This window comes from Castor canadensis, chromosome 14 (genome assembly GCF_047511655.1).
Source record: "Castor canadensis chromosome 14, mCasCan1.hap1v2, whole genome shotgun sequence".
Classification (NCBI taxonomy): Eukaryota; Metazoa; Chordata; class Mammalia; order Rodentia; family Castoridae; genus Castor; species Castor canadensis.
In genome coordinates, this window is record NC_133399.1 from 66,351,878 (window position 1) to 66,368,949 (window position 17,072).

Below are 17,072 nucleotides of genomic sequence, written 5' to 3' on the forward strand. Positions count from 1 at the left end.
TGTGGGTCCTATCAAGGGCAGACAGCTAAAAATCTTCACAGGGGATTTGTAATATGGTCAAATTCAAGGATCTCTCCCACCCTACCAGGCCTAATAATTTGTTCTCAGCTTCCATTTCCTTGGGCACTCTCATCAACCCTGTATGAGTATCAGCATTCCATCCCAATCACTGGAGAAAGGGATCATTCTTGATATAGATGAATAAATCGGTGGTATTACTTTTGGTCTTTCCTTGTGAAGTAAATTGTTGAGGAACCTGAGGGAGTCTGTGGACCTAATTGATGAGAGCTAGAACCCAATCTGGTAACTCCTGAGGTGACAAGCCCACCTTAGACAATCTTGGCATCCAGCCATTCTTTACCAGATGTCCTCCTTCCTCTGTCTCTTCCAGGGCCTACATCTTTCAAAACTGCTCCTGCTGGCTGGTCCCCCTCATTTTGCAGTGCTTGGGCTGGTGGCTCCAGGTAGACAGTCCTTCTCCTCCCCTTGTCACCTACTCCCTCTTTACATCTGTGTTTCCATTCTTTCACCGACACAGTGAAAATGCTGTCTCTGAACCTTTCTCATAAACCAAGTGAGATCAAAGTGAAAGCTTTTTTAAAAACATCCAAGATACTCTGATAATAACTCTACAAGCTCACATTTTTATAATGCTCCATTTATACTTATCAATAAAGATCTTCTCCATCTATTTGCCTTGAAATGGGAAAATGTTCAAGATAGATGACCAGATGGCGAGAGATCTGAAAGTGACCTTACTTTGGTCATCTTGGTGTTTTATTACCAAAAAAAAAATAAAATCTCAATTCACTTCCACTAACAAATCAAGGTATTTTCTCCTAAATATAAGTGTATTTATCTCTTTCTTAAATAAGAATTGGTCATGAAGGATCTAATTCACAAAACAGCTTAATTCACTTGAAGACAATTCTAAATGGTACTTTCCAATTTACTCATCTGTCAACAAACAAAAAATTTCAATGATCTTATCCTATATATCATTCCTGAGATTTTACTGTGTCCCACGTATCACTGTTTTTATTTCTTTAGCTGAAAGTCTGAGCATTTGTGATCGTTTTTTCTTTTATACCAAGCTCACACGTTGAGCCTCTCTGTTTCCTTACAACTCTTGCACTACCAGACCATATAATAGCTGTTATGGATAAAAAGAAGGCATGTCCAGTTACCTAGACATTCTTATAAAAATTTATTTGTAATGTAGCTGTCCTTATTATAGGAATAGGCATCTATATTATGGCTAAATAAGATCCTATTATGGCCAAGATTCTAGAAGAGGAAATAAGGAACATTGAACTTTCATCTATCCCACTGACTTCCTTGGAAAGATTTGACAACTAATCTCCATACTGGAACCCATGTGGGCTCACCCTATAAGAATCTTACAGTATGTCCTTAAGCCTGACATACGTACAATGAAACTGTTCACACTGGGACCAGGACTGCTAAGGACAATCATGCTTGTGTAATAAATCTTGGCAGGAAAGCTACATAATTCCTTATGCACAAAACATTTTTCTCAGTCCACACTCTCTAGGCTGTTCTGAAAAAAAAAATCCGGAAATCAAACCAGCATTCTTTATTTTTAGTCCATCCAAAATTTTACTCACTTGAGGCATATGGGCATGAAGCTATCTTTAGAACCATCAACCAAATGCTTTGGAATCACAGATTATTAGGGCCTGTACATTTCTCTAGGTTTTTTTAAGCCTGAGAACCCCCATAGATAAAACTGAACTCAAACAAGGGCACCTGAAGTTTCAGTCACTTGGTCCCCCCTTTATCTGCTGTTCAGTCACTGCCATGTAACCTTAGGTTTCCAAGAGATAACTTGAAAACCATGGATCCAGGCCAACCTTATCTTTCTGCAAAGCCATGGAGGCCCCCAGAGGTGAAACAACTTGCTCAGAATCCCAGAAGCCACAGGAAAGCCAGGAGAAGATTTTCAGGTCTCCTGATTTTCAGTTAAATGTCCCTCCCACCACATGGCACTTAAGATACGTTTATAACAGAAGCTATTTTTTTTTTTTTCCCTTACTCCATTAGCCAGAAAAGTTCAGCTGAGAAACAGCTGACTGGATGGGAAAGTCTGCCTCCTGGAGGCACAAGGAAGTCACATGACTTAACTGTAATTACACAGTAACTCTTTTCTTTGACAGAGAGGAAAGACAGCATAAGGATTATTTCCTAGAAGTTCCTCCGTTGTAGTTATTCTCGTATGCTATACTGGAGAACGCTTGCTCTGCCACTCACAGTGTGTGTGACCTGGAGTGAGTCACCTAACTTCTGTGGGCCTTGGAAGTTTTGTCTCCTCTGAGAACATAGTAGAGGCACCGTGCAGGTCCTGGTGTTGATCTGCAGTCCTCCCAGGTGGACCAACCCTAGATTAGCCCTTTCTTTCCTTTCTCATCCCATTGCTTCTTAAGGAGCAGGATATCCTTACTCGTGTTTTTCTATACATATTTTGTGCATTGGTTAATTGCCTTCCCAACTGGACATTAATTTTTTGGGAAGAGAAATCATCCTCTTCTTTTGAATATATGATCTGCTGGTTCTTGTCCTACTTACAATCAGGAACTTAGGCCTCTACAAAGAGTCTTTCTCTGATATCTCTAGATGCGATGGGTAGATCCTTCTGCACACACAATTTGTCCCACTGTCCTTTTCTTTTATCTCTGCTCCAGGGTTCTCTAGTCAGAACTTTGTCCATTCAACACCATGGCACTTACCTGGCATTACTGCTACTTCTACTAGGCTTCATCCTCTTGTTACTGTAGCTACTACCTCTCGTCAGTTGCAGAAAGTGATGATGGTAGCTACCTATATTTCTCCTTCTTTCTCTGATGTGTGTGTGAGAGTGTGTATTTCCAATTTCCCCTCTTTCTTTCTTCCACTATTTCTTCAGTCTGCAGGCTCTTGGATTTCCAGGTAAGACTATGACTGTACTAGAGAAGGAATAAGCATCACCCCAAGCTGCAAACACTGACCACTTCGACTCTGAGTTTTTCCTTTAGGGAGAGGGAAAGAGCTTTTTTTTGTGTGTAGAAAGGCTAGTTATGTTACATTGGCAAGAAAATATTCTTACTGCTGTGGTTATTCAAAAGTTTGATTATGGGAAGAAGGTGTATATGGATATTGAATAATATAAGAGGTAGAATATTGCTTGCTCAGCACCCATCTTGACCCCTGAGCTATAGACTAGGAAGCTAAAATTAGATTTCCCAAATCCTCTCTTGGCTTGATATTCACTTGAGATGCCGTGCAGTGTATGACCTGAAGTTAAGGCTCAGTAGAAGGTGTCATCTTGACACCTGGTAAAACCGAGAGGACTTCAAGTGCCCTAATTTCAAGTCCTCCGTCTACTCCACCCTGGTGAATGAGGTCCTCTAGACAAACAGTCATCCTTATTGTGGGGTCCAGGCCAAGGGTCTGCTTATCCTTGAGTAGTGAGTGGGCTTTAGTAGTTGGCCAGCACCTGGAATTATTCAAATGAGCTAATCACATTCCTCCAGGAGGGAGCCAGGGACATCTCACCCTCTTGTTACTACAAAGTGTGCCTCCTCCTGCTTGTGTACTCTGTTCTTCAGTCTGGCTGTGTGGTACTGTGTGGCATGCACTGTCTTTCTCCCTTGCATGATGAATCTGTGACTCATAAACTGCTGTGGACTCTTCTGCCCAGTGTTGGGTGTCATGTGTTTGGCCACGCCTGTAACCCTAGAGCAGGAATCCAAACCCAGGCAACTGAGTGAAGAGAAAGTGGATAAAATACATGGTTGTAGCAAATAGGGCCTCCTGCAAGAGGTTGTGAGGCAGAGGGAATGCATGGAGTGATTGCATGAGAGTGCAGAGAGGAGGCATGCATTCCTCTAGGGTGACCTAGAGGAAATGCTGGTGTTCATTTCCTAATAACATAGGTCAGGGAAGTGGGAGGTGACAACACTTGCATATCTACCAGAACAGTCCTCTGCCTTGGGCCTTGCTCCTGGCTCTGTTGTACCTGGTTGCTTTTTTCCTGGCTGAGTACAAACCTAGACTGGTTTTCTGGATCTTTAGAAGTTCTCTGAGGTAACTAATGTACTTTAATAAACCAAACTACTTGAACTCTCTGAAGTAGATTCTAGTGTCTGAAACTAAGAATTGAAGGATACAAGTAGGTTAACAACACGGAATTTTTTTGGTCTCACAAAACAAAGTGTGGAGGCAGGCAACCCTGGGACAGCCATCAGTTCTGTAGTGTCACCATTTTGCCAGTCACCCTTGCCCCCATCTTTCTGCAGCGCATTTGTCCTCATGCTCATCGTGAAGATTGTTGCTCTACCTTCAATCTTTTGTCTGCATTCTAAGCAGGAAGAAGAAAAGTAGCCTAGGGGAGGAAATATAGATCCCTTTGCTTTTGCTGGGGAACGAACAAACCTCAAAATCTAATGACTTAAAACAACAACCATCTATCAGCTCAACTATCTGTTCTTCAACTCAGCTAGTCTCTGGTTCACTCATGCATCTGCAGGCTCATGGTGGCTTGGCTGGAGGTTGAATGGTCTAGTGTGGCTGATTTGTGTCCCTGCATTTGACATGTGGTTGGCCAGTGCAACAGGAGTAGCTGGGCCACTTTTCTTTCAGCATGCAGCAAGGTAGCCCTGGTGTCTTTGTATGGCAGCCTGCAGTTTCTGAGAACAGCAAGAGAAGGCAAGGTCCATAATGCAATCACATTTTGGTTTCAGGTTGCACCTGCTTGCTGTTGTACTACCATTGGCTAATAAAGCAAGTCACACAACCAAGTCAGAGTCAAAGGATGGAGACATTTCTTCAGCTTTTGGCTGAGAAGAGTTGCAATGTCAATTCCAAAAGTATAGCAATGGGAAGAATTTATGGCCATTCTTTTTATCATGAGAGCAAGACTTTTCCAGAAATCCCCAGAACAGCAATTGGTCTTATGATCACCCCTAATAGCCAGGGAGACTGTGAATGCAGGTTTTTGTTTGTTTTGTTTTAAATCTGGGCTGCTCTTTCTCCTCCAGAACAAAATTGTAGTCCTATGACTAACAGGGGGTGAGTGAATGGGAGCTGGGTTGGAATGGGACCATTGTCTGCCACGCACAATATAAGGAGCTGTATTGGAGCCACTTCTGTGAAATGGTATTCCTCCTCTTTTCTATGGAAAGCTTGGGAGGGACGGGTGGGGACAACAGTCTCTTCACACCACTCAATGGCAAAACTTTGTAACTGTGCAAGTCTCCTTTTTCCTTTAGTTGTTTCTTCACCACACAAGGTAGACATCTCTGTTGATCAAGCTTGGTCTCTCTGTCCTCCCAAAACACAAAACATGTCTCACTTCTACCCTTCACTCCCCCACATGGTCCTTGCTAGGTACACAGCACACACACACAGTAGGACTTGGTGGAAGAGTAAGCTGTCATTGTCTCTCTGTCCAATTTGTGGCACAGCCCTGTGGCTGATAGTGGCCAGTCCAGCCTGTTATTGTCAATCCTGCTGTTTCTTAGTCATAAGATACAAAATACAGACAGCTAGCAACACACAGTCACTACAGTTCTGAAGATTGGGAGAGTCTGTATGCTTTGTGTACAGGAATCCAGGCTCTTTCTTTGTGTGCCCTTTTGAAAAATTGAAATGCTTTCCAAGTCTGGAGACAAATTTCCGAGTGAACTGCCTCTGAACTTTCAAGATCCTTTCTCCAACCCCTTTGGTTAAATTTCAGTGGAGACAGAAATGATCATAATTTTTATGAACACAAGCTAAAGGTTTTGTTGCCTACTGAGCAAAATAGCTGCTTCCTATTGCAAAAGAACTGATTCCAATTCGCCTTGCGTAGGCATTTTCATTAAAATTTCCATTTTCCTCTTCTTGCAGCACAGTTATAGATAAAATTGTCCTGCTTCAAAATACGTGAGTATGATATAGAGGGAAAACCACGCTTCTCTAAATATAGATCCTCTTGGTAAGGAAAAGGTAGTTTTTCGCCCTGGCCTCCATAATCACTTTTGGTGAGTATTATTAGTTTCATCAGCCACACTAGAAAAATTAATCTAGTGGACTGAACCTGTCATGGTGGTGGAGGTAGAGGTGGTAGTACCTAAAGATGCTTTGCTAAACCCTAATCTCATCTGTGTAGCCTGTGGCCCTCTGTATGCTACACATCTGCGTTTGGCCTCCTCCGGGAACTAGAGGGATAGTGTCTGTTCTAGCTCTGCCATGTTTTCAGAAACCATGGCCAAGGAATTTATGCTTTGCTTTCTAAGTTTCAGTTTTCTGGAAACCAAAGTTCAGTCAGTGCTAATGATACCTTCCCTATCCTCTGACTCAGAGGGTGGCAATCAAGTGAATGCATTTGAAGTACTTTGACAACTGGAAAAGTTTATTCTATTCATAAGAAGATGAGTTGCCAAAGTCATAGAAAAAATTGACGTGTGAATCAACACCTGCTGAACAATCAAAGTCAAGTCTCCAGTCTCAGTCTCTCCTCTTCTTGGAGATCCTGCGGTCTACTGGATAAAACAAGCAATAGGCCCTTCTCTTCCTGTCACCAGGGCTGCCATTTTTGATTACTTATGCTGAGCTAAACAGTATCATTCCTGTGCATTATTTCACATAATCCTTGAGATGAAACTTATGTCTCCATTCTGTAGGTAAAGTTATTGAGGCACAGAGCAGTTGGCGGGTGCCGTTATCACAGTACTGGTAAGCAGAGACTCAGTCCTCATTTGGCCTGAGTGCCTCTGTTCTTCACTAGTACCAGATAGTTATTTTTTCCTGGGGAAGAATAAAAAAACTGTGTCTCCTGAAACAAAAACATTCTGAAACTAGACAACTGCTTAGGATCCAAAGCACCAACCCCAAGCTAGCCTACTCTTTTACCTTATTGCCCTTGGAAACAGAGCCCCTAAGGAATTTTGTTTTTCTTTCAAATTCATCTTCCATTCAATCTTATTTTTGCAAATATGTATCAGGTGCTTACTACATATCAGGTATAAATTCTATGTGCATAAATATACTAAATCTTTATGACAGTGTGTGAAGTAGATCCTATTACTATCCCCATTTTTAAAAGATGATTAAACTGAGGCACAGAAAGGTTATGAAACTTGTGTAAGTTGACATGGCTACTAAGTGACAGAGACAGGTCCAAACACAGACAGTCTGATTTCAGAACCTGCATTACTCCCTTTTATACCTAATGAAAAGGTTTTGAAAGAAGTCATACTAAATCATTAGCAGTTGTCTCTGGGGAATCAGGTTTGGGTGGGAAATAAAGTCTCTTGCTTTTTTGTCTATACTTAAATACTCTTGGAATTTTTACAGTATGCAAATTTTTTTCTAATTGAAAAATGTCTATATGTTAAAATATCTTTTGTCCTCAGTATAGTTTGGGCATTCATTAGAAATTATTTGTAATGATGGGACTGACATTTTCCAGGGGACTCCAGAAGTATAGAAAAAGCCCTGGGGTGGCGGGTTTTGATGATGCTGGAGTCTGCTTCCATCAGGCATGTCCAGGTCCTCTGTGTCTTTCCCCCACCTCCCACCCTGTGCATAGCCACAGACAGGCAGGTGCTGGGGGGTGGGAGGGCCTCGGTGGCTTCATCTTGTGGATTTACATACACCAGAACCAGATGGCAAATGGGAAAATGTAAATTCTGGCAACTGCCTTTGTGGGCATTGGCCTCGCAGGACTCATTCTATCCCTGACCTCACCCTGGGAGTGATTTCCCCACATGCTGTAAATTTATTGACAAACGTGGTTTCTGTTCCTGAAGCTGAAGGAATTGCCCAGCACAGTTTTCATCAAAGTATGCCATGGGCCAAGGCGATCATTTCCTCACATCGCCAGCCCTGCCCATATTTCCCCTTCATCCTCTTGGTTTTGAAGATGCTGGCAGCACAAATGTCTCCAGACATTTCCCACTGTGCCGTTGTCACTGTGTGCGGTCTTGACCCAGCTGAGACCTGGCTGCTGAGACTCCAGGCTTCTATACCATGGGTGAACTGAACATAGAAAGTTCATATAGAAAGTTTCTATAGTTTCTGAACATAGAAAGGGCCAGAAGGACCAAATCTTTTCGAGATAGGCATTTCCAATACTATCTGATATTAACATATGTATGTGTGTGTGTGTGATTCAGATCTCCCTACTGTACCAAATGCCGTAAATTTAAGTACACAGCATCTTTCTACAGTTTAGATAGACTAATGAAGACACTGGAAATTGCCATTTTATTATTTTCAGGAAATTTCAAGGTAACCTACCTACACAGGTCAAGGAATGTAAGCTTATTTTGTTCCAATAGGGGTGCCACCCTTCAACTGTTTTTCCTAATGTCACTGGGTGTTTTATAAATAATTGTGTCTGATAAACTGAAACCCAATTCTCTGTGTCTCACTACCCTGGTGAAAAGTACGATCCTCCAGGCACAGAGCTGAGCACCTCTATTAGTGATCTTTCAGTCCCCACAACAAGCTTGTAAGTTTAAATGGTCATCACTCCCATTTCACACAGAGGAAAAAGAGGCTCTGAGAAATTATGTTCTCCCAAGTAATTCATGCATTCATAGAGGGACCAGACAGGAATCTACTTTCATCCTATAAATAATCTGGAATTAAGCACTTACTGTCTCAAATATCATAAATTTAAGTACATAGCATCTTTCACTGTGGTGTGAACTTGCTGTCTTCTTTGAGAATATTTGATTCTACTCTAGAACACAAAGAAAATGAACAAAATTTGTAAGCTACAGAAGATTAAAGGTAATGAATAATCAACTTGCTCATGAGACACAGAGTTCATAAAACATGTCAGTTATAGAAGAGGAAGTTAGCAACCTGGGAGACAGGTTACATATAGATAAAGTTGCTGAACATAGAAAGGGCCAGAAGGACCAGGAGGCAACAAATGTTCATGAGCCTCTAAACACACATGAGGAATTCAAGACACTCAATATTCATGAGGTCTTACATGGGTCACTTATGATGATAGCCCTGGTGGTATCATTTACCCTCTGCCCAAGAAATAGAACTCAAATCAGGCTGGAGCTGTTGACCAAGGGACTTGTCCTGGATCTCTATGGTGGAGCAAGTCTGGGTGGGATCCAGGCACAGTCTGCACCTTCCTTGCTCAGACATCATCTCTCACCTGTGTGACCCACTATTAGGATGTCAGATATAGCAGGGAGAGACAGAATCACCAACACTGCGTGACTGAGAATCAGGTGGTGTGGTTCCTCTCCCTACCTGCACCTTCTCCTAACTGTGGGAGCCTCTTCTGTCTTCTCTTGCTTCCCATATGCTTTAAATAAATTCAGTAAACTATGTGTTTTAAACATATTAATTTGCTGTGAGCCCCTCTCTTCATGACCTCTGGGATAGTTTGCCCAGAAGTGTAGTTGTATCAAGGGAATATTCCAGTGATAAATATATATTTCAGATAAATACCATTTCTGTTCACTAGAGCTTCCCTTCTTAGCAAACCAAATTTGCTGTGGATATTTCCTGCCAAACTGGTTAATGTATTCTCCAATTACTACAATAAAAGAAAAAATTCAAGGTACTAGCGATCTCTTTGCAATCCAGAGCTCACAGGGAAGAAATTCTGAGATTGTGAGACACTAAACCTTCTCAGTGTGTAACCCAGGCTGGAGTTGTGGTCTTATTTTGTATGCAAAACATTTGTGACAAATCTTCAGGGAAAACTGCTTGGCTAAGATTCTTTATGATTTACCAATGCAAATGTGAGAGACTCTGAGTCTTTTCTTCAGTAATGAGTAAGTAATTTAATTTTTTCTCTACGTCAGGGCAACACAAGCCCACACTAATGGGCTCATACAGAATGCCACAATTGTACCCTATCTGGCTAGTTAGAGATTCTGTGCGTGTGGAGCTATTATCCTACTGAGTGGAGGTTCTGGCTGTCTGAGTTGGTTCCTAGTGTGTGTTATTATTTCAGACTCTTATTCTTGTTTATTGGCCATCAATTGTATTATAAGTCCTGTTTATTGCTGCTGGCTTCACAAAGCTCAAATTCATGTATAAAAAAAAAGCTCCATGTCCCAAGTCATATTTAAACTTTATTCCTATTGAGTTCCAAGGTGTTTTCTTTCTTTGGACAAGATCTATGCTGAAAACACCTTTAGAACCACTGGTTCTTTTTCCTAATGCTGGCAAGTGGTCCCTTTAACTTGGATTTGTTGAGCATCACGTTGTAATTGTGCTTGTGAAAGTTTAAATGCTTCATATAACAGATCTGCTGGTCTACTAACTGCCAAAAAAGAAGAAAGGAAGGCAGGAAGAAGGGAGGGAGGGAGGGAGGGAGGAAAGAAGGAAGGAAGGGAGGAAGGAAGGAAGAAGAGAGAAACAGAACAAAAAAATCTGCATCTGAAATTCATTGTATACTGAATTCACTCCATATTCTAGTAATGGGGTGATATTCAATTTCACTAGAACAGTGCCATGACATCTAAGACGTGGAGGATGTATAACGCTAGAAAAATAGCCTTGTGGGGCTTTAGGGACAGTTGATATGTCTGTGATTCTATAAAGCTGATTATTGGCAATGCATAACAGAATCAGGGCTCAGCTTTGTATTAAGTTGGTGGCAATAAATAGCACTTGGTGTTATTTGGGACTCTTTATCCTCAGATGTCCGTGGATCTGGAATAGCAAGGCTATATACAGTCTCCATTTGGAAGGGTTCTCCTTGAGAATCATGGTTACCTATTTACAACCAATTAAAATTCTTGCTGTTGGGAAGGCCTGCAGGGCCTAGCTCCCTTTGACTAGCTGCTAATGTAATATGGAGCCCCATGAAGCTGATTCCTTCACAGATCACAGGAAAGGAGACAGACATAGAAAGGCTTATTGACTCCTCCTGGACCACAGACTGAGCTCCCACTCACACTAGGTACTAATCAAAAGTACAGCATCCAGACCAAAATTCAGGCCCTCTTGCTTCCTAACACTAAACCAATGCCTGACCCTGTACCTTTGCATGGAAAGAGAAGTGGTAGCTGCCTGGTCAACTCTCTACCCTACCTCCCCATACTCGGCATCTACCCAATGACTCTTCTCCAGTCTGAATTCCCTTAAAGGAGTCTTCTACTCTACCCAGAGAAATTAGGCTTAAAATTGAAATACACTGATAGAGGCAGCCCTTGCCTTTTGATTTAGATGCAGATGGCTGACATCAAATGCTTTCTTGACAGCTGGTTTTGTGGGGGCACTCTGAGCTGTGTGAGGGAAGGAAGACACATAAGTGAAAGTTGGGGTCTTCAACAGTTTTGTAACAATGTTGTTCTCTTTGTTCAGAAATATCTTCCCCTGTGTGAATAGCGCTTAGAGAAGAAGGATGTAGGAGTCTATTGGGTATTTATTTGTCCCTGTATCCAATGATCTGTTTATGCTATAAATTTTATAGCCTCCTTTTGAATCTCTGCTATGGGCTCCTGAAGAGGCTGTATTTAAGTGACCAGACCCCATGTGCCCAAATTGAAGCATTTCCCCCAGAGATGTGCTTGCCTCCCACACCATTTCCTTCTTCCCCTGGGATTTCACTTGCTTTGCGAATTTATGGCTGAGATTTTTACTTTGTTTATACAGGCTGACATGACTTCTCAGGAAGTGTGCGCCAGGCCTTAGATCATCCCTGTTCTGATGGAGTGTGAGGATGGGAATAAGTGAGCAAGTATGAGCCTCCCCCACTCCAAGCAGGAAAGAGGGATCTGAGATCTTCTCTAAGATGAGCCTCTGGTTGCATTGGTCAATCATTTGAAAGGTGGTGAACAGGGCACTTACTTCCTACCACTAGTTCAAATAACTTTGACTTCCTATCCTTTTACATTGAGCTAAAAAATCAATTAATAGATCAATGAATCAACAAAACAATCAGCCCTCCACCAGAGCTGGCATTGGAAGCTCTCAGCACTTCTCTATCATTCCATATCTTCTCCCCGCCACAACCACCCCGTCATCCTTTCCCTCCTTTTAAAGCACTTATACATTCTTCTCAGCTACTCTTTGCCCTGTCTTCTCTTGTCCAATTAGACACACAGAATACAAGTTGAATCATGTTTGTGTTAAATTATAAATTACTGGAAAAGCTTCGGCTTTCACCTCTCCCATGCCTGACATTTTAACAATAATCAAAGGCTTAAATGAAAAGAATTAATATCTCACTAGGCACCAATCTAGGAAAAGAACATTAAAGGGGAGGTACCAGTCAGACCTCACCAATATCTCTGGAATCATATATTTAAGGAGATGACTTGGAAAGAGAGAATTGAAGCCTTGGACTATTATGACTCTTGTATCTGCTGTGATGTTTCTAATATGTAGCCCCTTATAGCCCCTGCTTTTCTAAAGAAGTTGTCTAACATAATCCCCCAGGCAATGCCTGAAGCCCTTCTAGAACATTCTTGATTTGTCTTTAATCAATAGTTTAAAAAAATCAGAGAATTTACCAACTTGGTAGCCAGGTCAACCTATCAACAAACCTCCCTAAAAACTTAGTAAGTTTTCATCTTCTATTTACTCATTGGTCTTTAGTTTTGTCTTTGAAGTCTTGTGGGTTGAGTCTGTTCTCTCTTGCATATGACAGTCTTTCAAAGAGCTGAGGACAACAGTTATATTATTCCTCCTCAGGTTTTTTTTTTCCCTCTAATTTGGGAGTTATTCTGGCAGAGTGAATTGAGCTAAAAACCCACAGGGAGTATAAACCCTTGGGGGATGTGATAGTTTTAAAATATGGCCACAAATTCTTTGACGTATCTCTTATAAGATGGGGTTTGTGTTTCCTCCCCTTGAATCTGGATGGCTTATGACTGCTTTGACCAATAGAGTATGGAATATGACATCATTTTCCTTCTACAGTTTGATAGAACATTTGCTTTTGGAACTTCAACTGCCATATAAGAAATCCAACTATCCTAAGCAGCAGCCATTCTGTGAGGAAGCCCAGGTCACATGAAAAAGCTCCAATAGACAGTCCCAGCCAAACCCAGGCTTCAACTCATCCTAGCTCAGGTGCTACCCATTTAAGTGAAGAAGCCTCCAGATGATTTCAGCTCAGAAATCAGAGTTAGCCCCAGCCATTCCAGTTTTACCAAATGAAACTCTAGATATTATAGAATAAAGACAAACCACTCCTGTTGTAGCTTGTCCAAATTCCTGACTCACAAAATTCATAAGTATAACAAAATAATTTTATTTTATACCATTGAGTTTTGAGTTGCTTTATTACACAGCAAGAGACAACCATAATAAAGATCAATCCTTAAATCACCTTGTCCATGACCACTTCTGCCCAGGAGTAACATCAACACTAAATTCTCTTACTTCTTAAATGTGCCTATTAAATTTATTAATCTTGCATTTAAAGGACAACTTCCTCCAGAGTACCAGGGAAAAACAGAGCACTCATAAACTGCAGGAAGTAATCCCAGAAACAGATACTGTATCAAAAACATGGCCAAAAGAATTCAAGTCTTTAAATGTTATGTCTTAACCTTACTCTTTATATTACCACCCCCATATAAACTATTGGTGCAAGCTCATTTTTTTCAGATAATAAAGACTTGGATCCTTGCTTCATCATCAGGTATTAATTGTGCCTGGCACCTGCAGACAGAGGGAAGGGAACTTGGATGTGAAATCTGAATATGCCCTCTAGTCTTCTGTGCTCTTAAATGCAAGTGATGATGATACTTGCTTTGCAAGCATGTAGTGAGAATGAGAAATTGTAACTGAACGCAATGGTTTTGCATCTTGGTGAATGCAAAGCCTAAACAAGCATGGCTAAGAAATAAAAGTGGAGAAAGATTTATTACCTACAGCAGGTTCCCAAAGCAATGCTCTTCCTGAACGAAGGAAGCATGAGAATTTTATTCAGGTAGCCTCTATATGCTCATATAGGAAAGCACTTTAGTGACTGGGCACATTTCTGAGCATGCTCAGTCTAATGTCATAGTTAAGAAAGCAAGATGGCAGACACTTTTTTGGATATGTTCAGCTCAAGATCATGGAACACATGTTCAAAAGGTTAAAATAATAGACAGCAACACCTTTGGGTATACTTAGTTTTCTCCCAAAACTTTTGGATGAGACAAAAGGAAAAGACCAATTTGAAGGTGTGCTAATATAGGAGTTTGCCCCTACCGGTGCCTGTCTCACTGAGCAGCTAACAAAACCAAGCAAGGGAATTGTTCAGCATGAACTGGGTGTTCACGGTTGGTCTCTGAAGATTTGGCACATGCCTTTATGTCTTCATCTGAGCTGTTGAAAGAGGCTCTGGACAGGGTGGGGCCCAAAACAGGCTCACTACTGATGACTACCCATTCAATAACTGCACTAGCTGCGACTCTGAGCTCCGTATTAGCAGGAGCTTACTGACATTCCACATGCTCAGAACAGGGCTCAGCACATAGAGTTTGTTCAATCAGTGAGGTAATTCTGTGTGTGATTCTCTCTTCAATCACAGTCTGGAACTTCTTCATATGCTTGGAAGTTCAGGCTATGCTGTGCCCTGTCTCAAAGCTGGTCCTGCCTCCTCAGTCAAGAGTTTCAATGCACAGAGGTACAGAGGATAAAAGGTCACATACAAAGCACAGGAAACTGACAACTCCCTTTGCTACGCCTATTTCCCATTTTCTAATTACCAAGCTGTTTAAATTAGAACATGAATAGCCACATTAAAGCCATTTGTTAAATGCAAAGCAAGGGCATAGCACATTGATAATTAAGGTCTCCCTCTGTGACAACCTACACGCTGGAGGTATAATTCAGTGTAAGTACCTCTTAGTTGGCTAGCCATTATTACTGGGCTTAAGCATACATTCAGCAGTTATTGGTAAAATTCTATAGTGTCCGAGGAACTATTGTTTTCGTAAATGGAGTGGGAGTTTTCCAACTCGTACCATGTTGAGCTGTGAATTGGTGGTGTCATTTTTTTGGTGTATGCATGTTCTCTGTTTTCAACATGGAAAACTCAGATCTTGGACAATATCAGGTCTGTAAGAATAGCCTCTTGGTACTATTTTCTGGTTCATTTAGCCATAGAAGAAAGTTTTCCTTCTTACTGGATTTGCTGCCCTGAGGCTATCTCTTTCTACTCTGTGCAAAACAAGAAATGCCCATGGTTCCTAGTCCTCTTCACATTCGGTTTTCCAGAAATTTACAGTCAAGGAAACAGCATATATTTTTAATGGTCTTACTATGTCTACAGCCCTGAGGTAGAGCTATGTTGAAATAGTATGCTTTTTGCTTAAAGAATTATTATATATAGGCATATTTGAATACCTAGATCTTATTAAAAGGAGGCAGGAAAGCAAGGATGGGCATAGAGTGAGGTTGGTTAATTCCCTCGTGTCTTGTTAGGGCTTCTCTTGGCATATGGGAAGAGTGAGCTTCCAGAAAGGAATGGAGACCTCCCACCAGCCTCTTCCGAGACTGGCATTGCTTTCTCATCTCAGATCTTCACGCAGCAGCTCTGGAATTTCTGTATGGGAAGGACCATGCAGGTTATCAGGAGCCTGGAGTGTTTTGAAGTTGCTGCTGCCTAGAGAGCACCTGTTGTGTACTTGAGTCATTTGTACCAGGGGTGACTTGTTGGGAGGAGAAGTAACAGATAATAAGTTGTTAAAGGGGCTGAGACCACCTCTTAAAACAGCTGTGACAGATCTTCTTCTGGGGCTTGGGGAGGAGTGGCCCAAATACCCATCCTTGAACACTCCATCCACAGGAATGATGACCCCCATGAATAAAGAGGTCTCGTGTCTCTTACCGACCATGCAGCAACTTTGGAGATGCAGGTGAATATGGCCTCTGTGCTGCCTGGAAGCTCCTTGCATCAAGAACCCTAGAGGAAAAAAGCCATTTAGAGATACAAGAGATCATGCTATTGGCTGAAAATAAAGCCAGGGGAGAAGTGGCTTTGAGAACTGAGTTCAACAGGTAGGGAAATATGTTATTTTCTGGAACTCAAACATGAATAAATAACACAGAGGAACTCACAGCCTCATGAAATGCCCATCAGAGATTTTCCTAGGTCCATTGCATTTGTCAAACATCTGAAGACTCCTGGACATTGCAAATGCTTAGCCAATCTCCAGGAGTCTGATCTGTCCTCTAAAGGCTTCCTCACAAAAATCAGAGCAGTAGCCTGGAAAGATCTAGTGGGGACTGCTTAGTGGCCCCAGGCTTTGCTTATCTCACCAGACCACCTCCCATCAGCCTGCTCCAAGGCCAACTATTGTCTGAAGTCTTAACAACTTTGAGTGGTTCCACAATGGTCTATCTCTTCTATCACTGTGTTAGCCAACTTTTTATTACTGGAACAAATACCTGAGATAATTAGCTTATAAAGCCAAAAGGTTTATTTTGGCTTACAGTTTTAGAAGTTTCAGTCCATGACTGATTGACCCTGTTGCTTTAGGCCTGTGGAGGCACATCTTGGTTGAGGGCGAGAGAGAGACAGAGAGAGAAAGAATGAGAGGGAAGCCCCAACCCAAGGTCCCCTCTGAGGACATGTAGCCATGATTTTCTGCTTGGCCCCTTCTTAAAGGCTCCACCACCTCCAATTACAACAAACTGAGGACAAAGTCTTTAACACATGGGCCTTTGGGGGCTATTCCAGATCCAAACAATCTCAATTATATCTGTATACTTTTTTCTTTAAGCTGCTAAACCATGTAGTCTCCAAAGGATTTGCTTTATAGTGAATTAATTGCTAAGAAGTTGATCACATGTAGGGAGTGTGACTGAAGGTGAAAGACACTTTAATGCAGTCAATCCCTGTTCTGAGAACTTTACATGAAGCAACTCTTTGATCCTCACAACAATCCTACATACTAATTCCTATCTTTTTTGACATATCAAAAAACTGTTGGTCATAAAAATAGCTTCTCTCTTCCAGATGACAAAGGTTTTGCCATACATTCAAACATGGCAGGCAAACTGCTAGTGCTTAGAGAGACTACTTTAAAGGAGACAGACAGAAACTCAACCCTTACAAAGTGTAACATCTAGCAGGGATATGAACAAGTAAATAGTCCAGT

General features: G+C 41.6%; 1 long non-coding RNA gene across 1 annotated transcript in view; it reads right to left on the reverse strand.

Moving 5' to 3' along the window:
• LOC141416437 (uncharacterized) overlaps window positions 1-17,072 on the reverse strand; it is an 88,205-nt gene that overhangs the window by 8,917 nt on the left and 62,216 nt on the right. The window contains exon 2 of the long non-coding RNA XR_012441160.1: window positions 15,800-15,874. This is a non-coding gene — a long non-coding RNA (uncharacterized lncRNA). The remainder of the gene's footprint in view (window positions 1-15,799; window positions 15,875-17,072) is intronic.